The 15,303-nt window shown below is 41.2% G+C and overlaps 1 protein-coding gene across 3 annotated transcripts in view; it reads left to right on the forward strand.

Annotated features, from left to right (window-relative positions):
* DIAPH3 (diaphanous related formin 3) overlaps window positions 1-15,303 on the forward strand; it is a 766,072-nt gene that overhangs the window by 572,095 nt on the left and 178,674 nt on the right. The gene's annotated exons all lie outside the window — the stretch shown is intronic.

Genomic DNA, 15,303 nt, shown 5'->3' on the forward strand with positions numbered 1-15,303 from the left:
ATCCTTTGTTGGCAATGACAGAGGTCAAACGTTTTCTGTAAGTCTTCACAAGGTTGCCACACACTGTTGTTGGTATGTTGGCCAATTCCTCCATGCAGATCTCTTCTAGAGCAGTGATGTTTTTGGCTTTTCGCTTGGCAACACGGACTTTCAACTCCCTCCAAAGGTTTTCTATAGGGTTGAGATCTGGAGACTGGCTAGGCCACTCCAGGACCTTGAAATGCTTCTTACGAAGCCACTCCTTCGTTGCCCTGGCGGTGTGCTTTGGATCATTGTCATGTTGAAAGACCCAGCCACGTTTCATCTTCAATGCCCTTGCTGATGGAAGGAGGTTTGCACTCAAAATCACACGATACATGGCCCCATTCATTCTTTCATGTACCCGGATCAGTCGTCCTGGCCCCTTTGCAGAGAAACAGCCCCAAAGCATGATGTTTCCACCACCATGCTTTACAGTAGGTATGGTGTTTGATAGATGCAACTCAGTATTCTTTTTCCTCCAAACACGACAGGTTGTGTTTCTACCAAACAGTTCCAGTTTGGTTTCATCAGACCATAGGACATTCTCCCAAAACTCCTCTGGATCATCCAAATGCTCTCTAGCAAACTTCAGACGGGCCCGGACATGTACTGGCTTAAGCAGTGGGACACGTCTGGCACTGCAGGATCTGAGTCCATGGTGGCGTAGTGTGTTACTTATGGTAGGCCTTGTTACATTGGTCCCAGCTCTCTGCAGTTCATTCACTAGGTCCCCCCGCGTGGTTCTGGGATTTTTGCTCACCGTTCTTGTGATCATTCTGACCCCACGGGGTGGGATTTTGCGTGGAGCCCCAGATTGAGGGAGATTATCAGTGGTCTTGAATGTCTTCCATTTTCTAATTATTGCTCCCACTGTTGATTTCTTCACTCCAAGCTGGTTGGCTATTGCAGATTCAGTCTTCCCAGCCTGGTGCAGGGCTACAATTTTGTTTCTGGTGTCCTTTGACAGCTCTTTGGTCTTCACCATAGTGGTGTTTGGAGTCAGACTGTTTGAGGGTGTGCACAGGTGTCTTTTTACACTGATAACAAGTTTAAACAGGTGCCATTACTACAGGTAATGAGTGGAGGAAAGAGGAGACTCTTAAAGAAGAAGTTACAGGTCTGTGAGAGCCAGAAATCTTGATTGTTTGTTTCTGACCAAATAATTATTTTCCACCATAATATGCAAATAAAATGATAAAAAAACAGACAATGTGATTTTCTGGATTTTTTTTTCTCAGTTTGCCTCCCATAGTTGAGGTCTACCTATGATGTAAATTACAGACGCCTCTCATCTTTTTAAGTGGTGGAATTTGCACTATTGCTGAATGACTAAATACTTTTTTGCCCCACTGTATGTGTATGTATATATATATATATATATATATATATATATATATATATATATATATATATATATATATATATATATATATATATATATATACACACACACACAAGTATATGTGTGTGTTTATATATATATATATATATATGTATATGTATATATATTGGGCTATTTATACGGATACACCTAAATAAAATGGGAATGTTTGGTGATATCAGCTTCCTGTTTGTGGCTCATTAGTGGGTGGTAACCATGGCGGCCATTTTGAAGTCGGCCATTTTGTATCCAACTTTATTTTTTTCAATGGGAAGAGGGTCATGTGACACATTAAACTTATTGAAAATTTCACAAGAAAAACAATGGTGTGCTTGATATTAACGTAACTGTATTCTTTCATGAGTTATTTACAAGTTTATGACCACTTATAAAATGTGTTCAAAGTGCTGCCCATTGTCTTAGATTGTCTAAGCAACCCTCTTCTCCCACTCTTGACACACTGATAGCAACTCTGCAGAAGAAATGCTAGCATAGGCTTCCAGTATCCGTTGTTTCAGATGCTGCACATTAGTATCTTCACAGCATAGACAATTGCCTTCAGATGACCCCAAAGATAAAAGTTTAAGGGGGGTCAGATTGGGAGACCTTGGTGGCCATTCAACTGGCCCATGACGACCAATCCACTTTCCAGGAAACTTTTCATGTAGGAATGCTCGGACCTAACACCCAAGATGGTGCACCACCACATTACAGTTTTACATGTAACATTCAGTGAAAGGTCCTCTTTAAAATGACCAAGGCTGTGGAGTCAAAGTCGATCTAAAATGGATGGAGTCAAAGTCGATTTAAAATGGACCAACTCCTAAAATATATAATACATTGGGTACAGTAGTACAATGCAGGCTCTGCTGTAAATGATTTCATAAGAATTTGGGAAAGTTATGAAATGTCCTATACATGTCTGTTCTGTTCCTGATCTAAGGATTTTGGCTTTTAGTGGAGATGAATCTGTGCTGCACTTTATGGACATGCTCAGTAGTAAGGCAGGGCTGTGGGGTCGTAGATGAGATGAATCTGTGCTGCACTTTATGGACATGCTCAGTAGTGAGGCAGGGCTGTGGGGTCGTAGATGAGATGAATCTGTGCTGTACTTTATGTACATGTTCAGTAGTGAGGCAGGGCTGTGGGGTCGTAGTTGAGATGAATCTGTGCTGCACTTTATGCTCTGTAGTGAGACTGGGCTGTGACGTCATAGTGGAGATGAATATGTGCTGCACTTTATGTACATGCTCAGTAGTGAGGCAGGGCTGTGGGGTCGTAGTTGAGATGAATCTGTGCTGCACTTTATGCTCTGTAGTGAGACTGGGCTGTGACGTCATAGTGGAGATGAATATGTGCTGCACTTTATGTACATGCTCAGTAGTGAGGCAGGCTGTGGGGTCGTAGTTGAGATGAATCTGTGCTGCACTTTATGCTCTGTAGTGAGACTGGGCTGTGACGTCATAGTGGAGATGAATATGTGCTGCACTTTATGTACATGCTCAGTAGTGAGGCAGGGCTGTGGGGTCGTAGTTGAGATGAATCTGTGCTGCACTTTATGCTCTGTAGTGAGACTGGGCTGTGACGTCATAGTGGAGATGAATATGTGCTGCACTTTATGTACATGCTCAGTAGTGAGGCAGGCTGTGGGGTCGTAGTTGAGATGAATCTGTGCTGCACTTTATGCTCTGTAGTGAGACTGGGCTGTGACGTCATAGTGGAGATGAATATGTGCTGCACTTTATGTACATGCTCAGTAGTGAGGCAGGCTGTGGGGTCAGAAGTCAGAGAAATCGAGGAGTTGGGAGTTTGTCTTTCCGACTCCACAGCCCTGGAAAAAAAAAAAAAAACTGATTATCTTTTTACTCACCCTCCCCGGGTCCAGTGCTGAGTCTTTGCAGCTTCCTTTGGTGTCTGTCAGGGCTTATGAGACATCAGTGATTTTTCTCGTATGCATAAAACTGTTAGAGTTCCTCCAGTGTTTGGTCAGTGTGTCAGTTTTTACCATCAATTTCATCAGTTTTTCATTGTATAAAAAATAAACCTGAAGGAGATTTCCCAATCTCCTAGAATTAAACATCGGTGACAAATAGCCCCCTACAGATGTCACCTGGTGCTGTCCGTTTTTTTTTTTCTGGGACCCATAGACTTAATTTAGCAAGTTTGATCTCTGACATGGATCAAAATCAGACATGTCTGTGATTTTATGCAGACCCCCTCTTCCCCACAAATACACAGATGTGAGCAGCCTCAAAGACTATAATGGTTGTGAAAAATGTGAATGTATATAAAACACTGATGTTTCTATAGGCCTTTATTATTTGGAGCGCTGACAGTGCTGCAGCCAGTCAATGAACTAAGCGGCTCGTGCCATCAAATTGGGCAGAGCCATTGGAGTAACGTCGTCACTCTAGCGCTGTCGACGTGACTTCGGAGCTGGGCACAATTACACACACCAGGAGCTGCGGCGGAGACTCCGCGCCGGACCCCGGGAAGCTAAACAAAGCAAAGTGCAGCCTAGGGACAGGGTTGTTTTTTTTTTTAATACTGCCAACCCCGTTAAGGACCAGATTTGCTCTCTTCTTATGAAGTAGCTTGAGTGGTCGTTAATATTTAAGTCACATAAGAGCTCAGTGTCACAGTCTCGACATTATACCATCATATACGGGCTGAGCTCTCACTTAATACTGAATATCTGTCTATGGATTACAGTTCTGTAACCTGTACCGATGTGAGAGGAGTTAGAGCGTAAAACTAAGAAGTATCAGAACTGTGTTTTGCAGAGCCAGAATATAGGACAAGGATTTGAAGATATTACCATTTTTACAAGTTTTTTCCTGTCAACAGATCTGACAGAATCACTTTCTCAAGAATATCAAGTGTAATTACATGTCTGAAGCGTGAATTGTAAAATCTGCCACATACTCCAGTGACAGTTGGTTAGGTGCTTCTCCGAGAGGAACCTGATTTTTCCTTTACTTTTAGTAATAGATGTAGAAGTCAAAATCACTTTGCATACTCGAAAGACACTCTTGGCCAGATACAACCATACTGTACATTCAGTAACCTCCATGCAGAACAGTTATGGACCGGACGACTGTGTCGTGGCCATTGGGTTTTGAGTTTTTCCAAAAAGTGTGCACCTTGCTAATGCACAATTCCTAAAACTTTATATTACACGAACATTGATGAAAATTCTGTCCCCGTGAGATTTTTAACAATGCCTGGTGATAAAATAATTTATATTGGTTTATGGATACATCTCCATACTCCAAAGATGTGTATATAGTCTGCGAATTACGTGTTGTGAAGAATCCTCAGAGCAGAGTTTGCTGTTTATTACCGGATGGTGTATACTGTCCAAACATCTGTCCCTCACCATTTCTCCACCTCCACTAGCCTGAGCTCTTGTCACCTGACTGGAAGGGTTTATCGGTTTAATTATAAAGTGAATATAAATGGGAATAACATTATTATCATGTTTACACTTCTTTTTGACATGGTACTACAGAAATATGGATTTGTTTGACCAATCGATATTTTTACACTGTTGAATGATGTTGTTTTTGTCCGCGTGATTCTTGTCTTTCTGTTTCCCATGGAATGTAATGGCACTATTGTAGCCCATGTGTACTAAGGAACGTTGAGTTGTGAATTTTGACATGTCACAATTTTTGCCGATGCACCACCACATTAGCAGAATGGTTCTTGCAATAATGCCTTTCATCAATTAATTGTTTCCGTCCTCAGGATTCACTTTTACTGGATATTTTTTCCTGCTGACACCATTCTCGGTATAGTCACAACACCACCGCCTGAGAAAGCCACACAAGACTGGTGGTTTTTAATATTCTGGCTCCAGCTAGTCTAGCTCTGATTGCCATGCCTTGTTCGAAGTTGCTGAGATTTTTGGGTTTTCTTATTCTGATATTTATTCACACCGAAACTGATCCACAAACAGGAATCTTCAATTCTGAAAGGGCAGATGTCTGTAATAAAGTGGCCGTTAAGTGACTATTGTGTAGACCGCACCAAGACGATAACAAGGTGCCAAGAGAATTGACTGCTGCATTGAATTTTTCAGCTCCTGCTTAAAAGTAGTATTTAAGCCAACTAAATATAGCTTGTGAGATGCTTGTGTTTCCAAAAGTCAAGTTTTGTATCCAGTAGTCAGAAAAGATGTAAGAATAAACAAGATGAAACCTTGGCAAGGACATGTAGATGTAGCTGAAATCTCTGCTCAAGAATGGAGTAAAAATGTCAGCCGCTGACACTATACTGATGGTGGTTAATGAGCGCAAGATGGTTGTTGTTAATGTTGAGGCTGCATTTCGGCAGCAAATCACATAATTATTCTTCTTGTAGTGTATCAAAAAAAGGAAAATGAAAGGCACACAGACCCACATCACACTGACTAGTTCTATCAGAACTGCAGGATCAGAAAGTGTTTTCACATGGAACCTGCCTTTATCTGGCGATCTCATTAGCCTGTAATGTAGTTATGTTGTCTTTTCTATCACCGTAAACAAAAATCGTGTTATACTGTGAGAAGATATATTTTAATTGTCTTAGTTCTAAAAAAAAAAATAAAACATAAAACCAAATCAAATATTCTATATAGACCAAACTCCTTAGGCCGGCATCACACATGCGAGTTTTACGGACGTAAGAGCGCAGAAACTACGTCCATAAAACTCGCATAACATACGGCACAATTATTCTCAATGGGGCTGCTCCTATCAGCCGTATATTACGGATCCGTAATATACGGCTTTCTACGGCCGTACAAAGTTGCAGCATGCTGCGTTTGTCAGCGTATTGCGCAAAAAAATCGCCAATGAAAGTCTATGGGGGCGAGAAAAATACGGATTCCACACGGACCAGCAGTGTGACTTGCGAGAAATACGCAGCGGTGTTAGTGAAAAGTCGGTAATTCAATTATTATTTTGCCAAGCGAGGACCTGCAAATGGATTGAGAGAGCAATAAAATATTAAAACAACCGCTGTGTTTATTTCATTAAAATACTTTTAAATCGTGTGTGTGTGTTTTTTAACCCTTTCAAACAATTGGATTAATAATGGATAGGTGTCATAATTGACGCCTCTCCATTATTAATCTGGCTTAATGTCACCTTACAATAGCAAGGTGGCATTAACCCTTCATTACCACATATCCCACCGCTACAGGGAGTGGGAAGAGAGTGGCCAAGTGCCAGAACAGGCGCATCTTCCAGATGTGCCTTTTCTGGGGTGTCTGGGGGCAGATGTTTGTAGCCAGGGGGGGCCAATAACCATGGACCCTCTCCTGGCTATTAATATCTGCCCTCAGTCACTGGCTTTACCATTCTGGCGGAGAAAATTGCGCGGGAGCCCATGCCAATTTGTTTCCGCCATTTAACCCTTTATTTTAGCAGCTACAGCGCTGAAATTTTGCACATACACACTACTAACATTTGTAGTGTGGAATATGCAAAAAAAAAGGGGATATGAGATGGTTTACTGTATGTAAACCATGTCTCATATCCTGTCGGGTTTGGGCAGGAGAAATGAAAAGCCGGCAATTAAATTGCCGGCTGTTCACAGATATCGCGCTGAATGAAATCTAAATACAGAATATATATATATATGTGTCTCAATGACATATATATATATATATATATATATATATATATATATATACTGTATATATGTTTTCCCGAACATTTGAGCACATAAATCCATTAGATGTCGGTTTTGCAAGCCTGCGCGAAAATCTCGCAGTACGGATGCCATACGGATTACATACGGAGGATGCCATGCGCAAAATACGCTGACACACCCTGACTACGGATCAATATTTTGGGAACATTTCTCCGTATTACGGACGTAGTACGGACATATAATACGTGGCGTATTGTCTTACGCCAAGTGTGACGCCGGCCTTAAAGGGGCTGGCCACTTTATCTTTATTTTTACAGCTGTGTCTAGGACATGATTTTGTGGTACTTACTAATATGTTACAGATTCTCCTGCACTTGTTAGTACAGCCTTCAACATATCCTGCATTGCCCTCCTGACTGCTCAATGGCTACTGGTGGAGGAGCATGTGACCAGACCTGTCCATCAGCCTCCTCCAATTAAAAAGCACCTTACCCACGCCGGGTGTTTCCATTGGAGGAGGCTGATGGACTCTTAGTCACATGCTCCTCCATCAATAGCGTTTGAATGGACAGAACTATTCCGTCTGTGAGGAAGATGGTGCTAACATGTACAGGAGGGGAACCTGTAATATATATATTAGTAAGTGCCACATAAAAGTGATCTTCACACATTTGTTGCACGCATGATAAAGTTGCTAACTACTTTTAATCATAAGTTTTTATACTGCTTTACGAGGAGCGAGTATTACGATACAATTCTTCATAGGTTTACTGACCAATAATATGTAAGGGACAAATAATACTGCTAAACCTTGAATATTGATATTGCCATTCCGTAGTGAGGGAATTGTTACCATTATAATAAAAAAAAATCCTTTGGGGGGGGCACTGCGTCAATGAGAAAGTGAAGTATTCGTACATTAGATGGTAGTGGAACATTCTCATATCATCCTGCGATGAGCACTTACATATACTCTATGCTGTCCCATATATGAGCCCTTATTATGATAGACCTAATTAACCAGATATCATTTTTGTACATTTGTGTCATGAAAGTTTTCTGCTTATGAGCATTTACATTTAATTTAATATTCCACCATTTGCACCAATTACAATTTTGTAGACATTTGGCCCCTAACTTGTGACTTGGGACTTTTTCTATACTTTAGGGCACGTTGTATAAGGCTACATTCACATTTGCGTTGTTGAGCGCAGCGTCAGCGACGCAACGCAAAACGCATGCACAACGCAGTGTTTTGTGACGCATGCGTCCGACGTTTACATGAAATTGACACTTCACTTGTTTTTAATCAAAAGACGCATGCGTTGAACAACGCAGGACGACGCAGGCACTTGCGCCCTATGCGTTTTCTATAGACACTAATGGGTTTTTGTGGCGCATTAACGACGCAAGTGTGACGCATGCGGTTTTTTTTAAATTATGATGCAGGAAAAATGCAACATGTAGCGTTGGCTGCGCCCTGTCTGGTGCGCCCAAACGATGCATGCTAGAAAACGCATACCGACGCATGTCCATGCGCCCCCAATGTTAAAGATAGGGACGCATGCATCGACGACGCTGCGCCCAAAAACGCTAATGTGAACGTAGCCTAATAAGTTTGGTGTACTAGAGCTCACGCAGGTTAATATCTTAGGAGTAATCGGTCTATCACAGGTGGTACACTGGCTCATTCCTTTTTAATCGATTAGTTTTGTAAAGCCTAGACAGCTGAGCTCTTCAGTTCACTGTCCGGCTGCATGCTGACATGTCAGCCACGCGGACCCTAAATGGAGGCCATGCATGTAGTAGTCTTCACTCTGTAAATCTGCACTAGGTGTGAATCAGTAGGAAATGACACTGGTATTGGAGTAATAAGGAACGTGGCCATGTAACGCCAATGTCTCTCAGACCACTACCTGATGTCCTGCAGTTATATATCTGGGGGGGTTTGTTATTATTTCTCATTGATTTTAAGATCCAGTTTACCTTTTGTGGTCAGGGTTCTGGAGAGAATCTGTCAAATGTTTGCATAATAGTTGTAAACTGAAGGAGAAAGCTGTTACTTTTGGTGGAATATTGATATGTTCCAAGTACGGCAAGGTGACGTAAATATGACGAAAGCAGGATTTTTCTGCCCCACAGTTGCTAATTCTTTCCTGCTCTGAAATCAGAGGTGTTGCTGTGTAGCTGCAGCCTACGTGCACGTATACTCATAAGACTAAGGTGGACCGAACCTGCCAATCAGCCAGTGTGCGGGACCTCCCAACGGTCCCCTGACAAATGCTGTGATTGGGCATGACCCCAAAATAACACAACCACTAAGATGTATTGCTTGTAATTATTTTCTATTTTATTATGGCCTCTAACCCTTCCTTACATACAGAGTGGTCTTACTTGCCGAGCCCATTCCACTCATGACGGATGCTATGTGTGATCAGTCAGAATATGCCCCTAACAGTAGCTCTTATCACTGGATAACCTGGCCTCTTGAATGCCGTCAAGCTCTTACAGCAGCAACTTAAGGCACAAGATTGGGCTTCCACCTTGTTTCAAGTATCCATCACCACACAACCGGGGACCTGTTATGTTCTCCTGTGAAGCCTAGCCGCTGAGTGGGCTTCGTAGGACACCATCATTTTACCAGCATACTACAAAATATGCACTGCAAGTCCCCTAAGTGGACTACAACTAAAGTTAAAACAAAATGTTAGAGTAAGTGTGGTTTCAGGAGGACATGCAATAAATGTCTGCTGACCGCTAGCTCATCTTTCCTCCCTCTCCATAGAGCACCAGCTGCCATCTCCTATCTCAGTGAGGGAAAGTCTGCACTCACCAAAGACAGATTTTACCTCTGGAGTGAGAATGAGAAATGAATCTATTAGGAAATATAAGCGGATTTATCTTATTAAAGTATTACAAAGTTTCTTATTTTCACAAAATTTTTTGATTTACAGAAACAATATATTTAACTATGCTTACAGTTTAAATGTAAATTTTGAAACACTTTATAAAAATTAGATTTGCCCCTTTTTTGTAGTTAAAGAATAAATAATTAAAATAATCATTCAGGATAATTTTATTTTTATAGAGCCAACATGTTTCGCAGCTTTTTACAATTGAGGGGGACATGTACAGGAAATAATGATATTACCTAGTAATACATAGGCCAGCCGTTACTGGAGGAGTGAGGGTCCTGCTTACAATCTGCAAGGAAATAGGGGGGCACAGTAGGTAGAACGTGCTTGGCGTGTAGGTCCGGCCATTATTATAATAAATAAATAAGGGTTATGATGTGAAGCTGCCGGATCCGGTCATCAGCCAAGATATGTCTAAGGACAGGTATTGGGTGCATGGAGGATGTGGAGAAAGCTGAATAATAGGAGGAACAGATTATGTGAAACATTTAGAAAGTGGGTTACAGGGAAGAGTTAGATTAGTGAAGTGAGGGGATAGGCCTGTCTGAAGAGATGAGTTTTTAAAGCCTGCTTAGTAATGGGGGGCTATGCACAACGTTCACCAACATAAGACAACCGATTTTGTTGTCAGTGGTTGTTCAGCCAGGTATTCTGGAAGTTTCCTTTAATCCTGTCATCTCATACACTGTTTTTTCACTATTTCTTTATTTGAGCATAAAATATTCTAATACTAGATATCCACTTATTTCTGTCGATTTTGGAGGTAATGGCTTTTTCATTACCAAGGTGCCAATAATGGACACCACAACTGAAGTTTCGTATCTCCAGCTAATAACATTCCTCTTCAGCACAGGTTTAGGCCTCATTCAGATGTCAAGTTTTTGAGGTTTAGAAAAAAAGACCGGGTTTAACCAGTGATTTTTGTTACTTTTGTCAGTGAGTTTTGTCCCTTTTTTTTCTTGTCAGTGAAAAAAGCCATCTCTGCCTTCTCCTGTCAGTCAGGGAAACACGGACAGCGCACAGATGGCATTCAAGCGCTGTCCAGTTTTCATCACTGACCCGTAGACTTTCATTGTCGAGTCTGATTCCACACTCAGATCAATATTGGACAAGTCTCCCCGATTTTACACAGACTTCTCGTCCACAAAAAATCGCAGACATGTGAACGGCCCCATAGATTATTATAGGTAAAAAAAAATTGATAGCACTCGTACATGAAAAACTGACATGTAAATGAGCCCTTATTATCCGCCATCGTTCTAACACATTAGCATTGGATGTTACATGCGGACTACGTTGGTGGTTTTGGGTGACCCTGTAGGTGCAGGCACCGTTCCCAGTCTACAAGGGTTAGAGGGTCATTTTCCACCCGTTTATTTTGGCAGGAATCTCTTGTGATTATGTTACCAATTCAGGAAGTTATCTTTAAAATTCATCAGCGCCGTGTGGTCTCTGAAGAATGTCATTTGCTCATGCATGTTGCCTGTCAGGCAGATTTTTTTTTTCTCCGTGTAATTTCTAATAGCGAGGACAGATCAGCTCCTCTTCTGTAATCATCTTTCAGACTTGTCAAACCAAGCTAGCAGAATTACACCCCGCAAAAGGATGTTTGCTTTCCTCTAAAGTATAATTCTGCTGACTGAATATATGTGCTAATTTAAAGTTGAATTGAGCCATGGGATTTTTATTTAATGATCGGCTTCATATAAATGCAAATTACAGTGAATCCAGGGATCCCTGAGCTGGTTCATGTTGTTTAAAGCAAAAGTGTTGGTTTTCAGTTTGCTTCCAGTGTAAATGGCGCTACCACTACTCTGTGCAATTACGGAATGTGCTTACAGTGTCTTTTACCTCTGCTCAGCATTGTACATCATTGGATCCTATCTTTTAACAAATGTGTACTATCCATTTCCTCGCGACACACTAAGCGGCTGGCAGTGAAAGCTGCATCTGTCCACCGTTAAACAAATTAAATATTGTTATCTGTAATTACAAAAACATGGTGGAAGCATGTTCAGTCTTAACGCTATTAATTGAATTTCTCTGTAAGGCTGAGCCAATGTCCTGACTTTCAAATTAATCTTACAGAGCTGGATTAATGTAGATTTCTATTTTTTATTTATTTATTTTTTTTGCAATTACAAGATCTGTGAAATTTTACAAATATTTTGTAAGTCTAGGACAATAGCTGAGCTTCAGCGGTGCAGTTGTGGCCACAAGAGTCATACAGTTATGAGTTTTCAGCAGGAGAGTCACACAGCTTTCACCCCTTGAATAGGACATCTCACTAGTTTGAAAAAAATGGTTGCTCTAGAGCTGAATAAAATGTTTTATTTTTTAGTTTCTACTCTCTGTTGCAGAGATATTGGTTGTAAGGTTTAGGTTATAACTTATGATGATTCCACCACTGTTTGATTTGTTTTCAGCCTGCTGTACTTCTTTCCCTGCATAAAGTTGACCAATCATAAGCATTTGGTGTCATTACAGAGAAAAAAGAACACGCCCACCGGAGGACGGAATAATATGCTTTCTTCTCTGAGATGTAATGATAGACAGCTTTACCCAGCTGTGATCTCTGTAGCTATTAGCGCTGCTCTAATAGTGTCATTAGAATCACGAAGCTTTCATCCCACAGCAGTCTGTGTCCCTGAAGGGGGATACTGCAGAGATGATAACGTTATGAAAGTAGACACGCCGAGTCATTTATAATCACCCTCAATTCATCTGTACTCACCCCTCCCCTCACACTGCCTGCTATGTGATGAAAGCTGGAGGTGTTAGTAATCACACATAGCTCTGCTATAGAGTCTACCAGAAGTTACCAGTACATGGAGTGGACCCCCAACACTGTACATTGTTCAGTAATTCAGTTCACCAGGAACTAAGCTGCAGTGACATGGGCCAAGAAAACGTGTACAACTCTAGGTGGCCTGCTCTGCCCAAACTGATAGCAGCTGATCTGTGGGGGGTAATTAACTCCTACAACAAACCACGGAGTAAAGATACGCCAAAAACTGCTAGGTAAAAATAGTAACAACTCTTTATTAGAAATATTTAAACAAATGTATACAAAACAAGACATACAGGGTACACAAATAGTTCATGTATGGCGGACAAAAACCACTGTAAATGGCACCAGGGGGACAGAGAACAGCCAGTAACAAGCCAGGACAGGTAAGTGTCATCAATTGATCATGTGTCCTTAAAGTGCATAGTGCTGATGAGTACCACTTATACCTGGTAAATCACCATACCTATCTGTATACCAGACACAGGGGTCAGTTAGAGGTGACAAAAGAAGTTTGCCCATGTAGTATATAGTGCAGATGGGTGCCACCTATACTTAATAAACCACAACACATGTATATAGGCAGAAGAATATGGTCAATTAAGAAGTAAAAAAGGACTGAATCTGTCTTACCCAATAGAGTCAGTGCCAGTGATTGTCCGGCGGCGGTGGTTTGTTGTAGGAGTTAATTAGCAGTGGAGTTTGCGCATCGTCATCTGTTTGACGTCCATCATAGGGTGTATCCCTATGATAGGTTTGCATTGATATGCATCAGTGGTATTTGTATTTTGATCTGTGGGGGGTGCTGGGTGTCATACCCCACTAATCTGATATTGATAGCCTATCCCAAAGATTGGTTATCATCAGTATCAAAGTAAGCAATAATGCTTTTAAATAAGTGGTTTTATTCTGCAAAAGGTCAAACAATTACGAATTTATTATTGCCACGTTTAACAAAGAAATGAAAGGGAGAATAATTAGCAGGATTGCTGGATATTTTTTTTTCCAAAGGGAGAAAGGTGAGGTGGATTAAAAAAATTAACTAGAAAGTTTTTAAGCCCATATTGGAGGGAATTAATCAAGTACTTTATTCCAGAAAGAGGTGTTAAAAAGTCACACATCTTTGCACTTTTTTAACATTTTCAGCCAACTGTAGGAAAAGTGGGCAGAGCTCAGATTGAGAGATGTGGCATAATACTGCCCCAACAGATTCAATATTATTTACATCACAGAAGTGGTTGGTACTATAGTAGAAATCTACTGCCGTCACCGACTGGAGAACATCTCTGACAGCTGAAAGATGACCACCATTAAGAAGCATGTGTCTATTAATGAGCTTGGCATCTCTTAATCCAGCAGGCTCTTGATCAAGACTAGCATATGAAGCGTCAGACCTGTTATGTCCTCCCACCCTGCCCAGATATATTCTGTAGTGGTGGCATTTACAACTCCTCCTGTAAAAACAAGCTGTGCATGTGGAAGAATGTGTATCTCAGGATATGTTGTATCACGTCTTCCCCGTTCCCTCTGTGTATACATGCAGAATCCAGTAATGAATAATCTCCTGCGTGATCCTTTCCCTTTTATCGTACATTGTATCAGGCGTGTGCCAATGTATTTGTTCCCCCATCTCTTTCTGATCACACAGATCAGTCTGCTCAGACGATTCCCTAGATGTTGTCTCCATGCTCTGGTGGCCATGATATCAGTTGGGTCATCAGTTTTCGCGGTCATTGAGATGCAAATGACACGTTCATTATTTTGTGGAGGATTTTGGATGCAGAATTTAGTTGTAATCAAGCAAATCATTTGTTGATGAAGAGTCGGTGAAACAGAGGCCCGGACTAATACAAATAGTGTGCTTCAGCAGAAAGCTCTCCATGAATGGCTGCTAATGAGAGATGAATAAATAATTGGGCCGTCTAGACATTTCGGCAGTAAACTCCGTGCAGGTCTATTAATCTGCCCTTGTTCTATGCATAAACTATTCATAAAACTGCGTCCATTGGAAAAGGTAGATCTTGACCATGGGCGCTGCCGTGTCTTGGTCCACACAGTCATTTATTTCAGCCGGCTCTTCCTCCAGTCCACACTTTTAATAATTAAATGTGATTTTATAAATACATCAGAGGAAACCTAATGAAGATGAAGATGAAGGTGCGCGAGGGGAGACGCCGTGACATCTTACGCCTTCGGCTTGTGTTAAGTCAGATATAACTACAGTTGATTCCTTTTTAGGGAACAATGAAGTTACAGTTTTTCACCAGGGACATATGATTTATGAGTGACCTTAGCTTGCAGGGTTCAGAAAAAACTGAAGATAAGACAGAAGCCATATTCCTTTTGAGATTACTGTCACTGGCTGTAAAGCCTGCGGCCTGAAGTAAATCAATTGAACTCTCGTCCACTTTACTAGATAGCAAGAGCCAAACGAAATGAGGCTGATTTTATTAAGAAAAGGATGATGTATGAGCCGGTTAAAGGCTTGTCTAGTTTTAAAATTGCTGGTTTTCGTCATAACAGAGTGATCTTTTTTATCTGTCTGTATGTCTGACATT

The sequence above is a fragment of the Ranitomeya variabilis genome, chromosome 3 (assembly GCF_051348905.1).
Source record: "Ranitomeya variabilis isolate aRanVar5 chromosome 3, aRanVar5.hap1, whole genome shotgun sequence".
Taxonomy (NCBI): Eukaryota; Metazoa; Chordata; class Amphibia; order Anura; family Dendrobatidae; genus Ranitomeya; species Ranitomeya variabilis.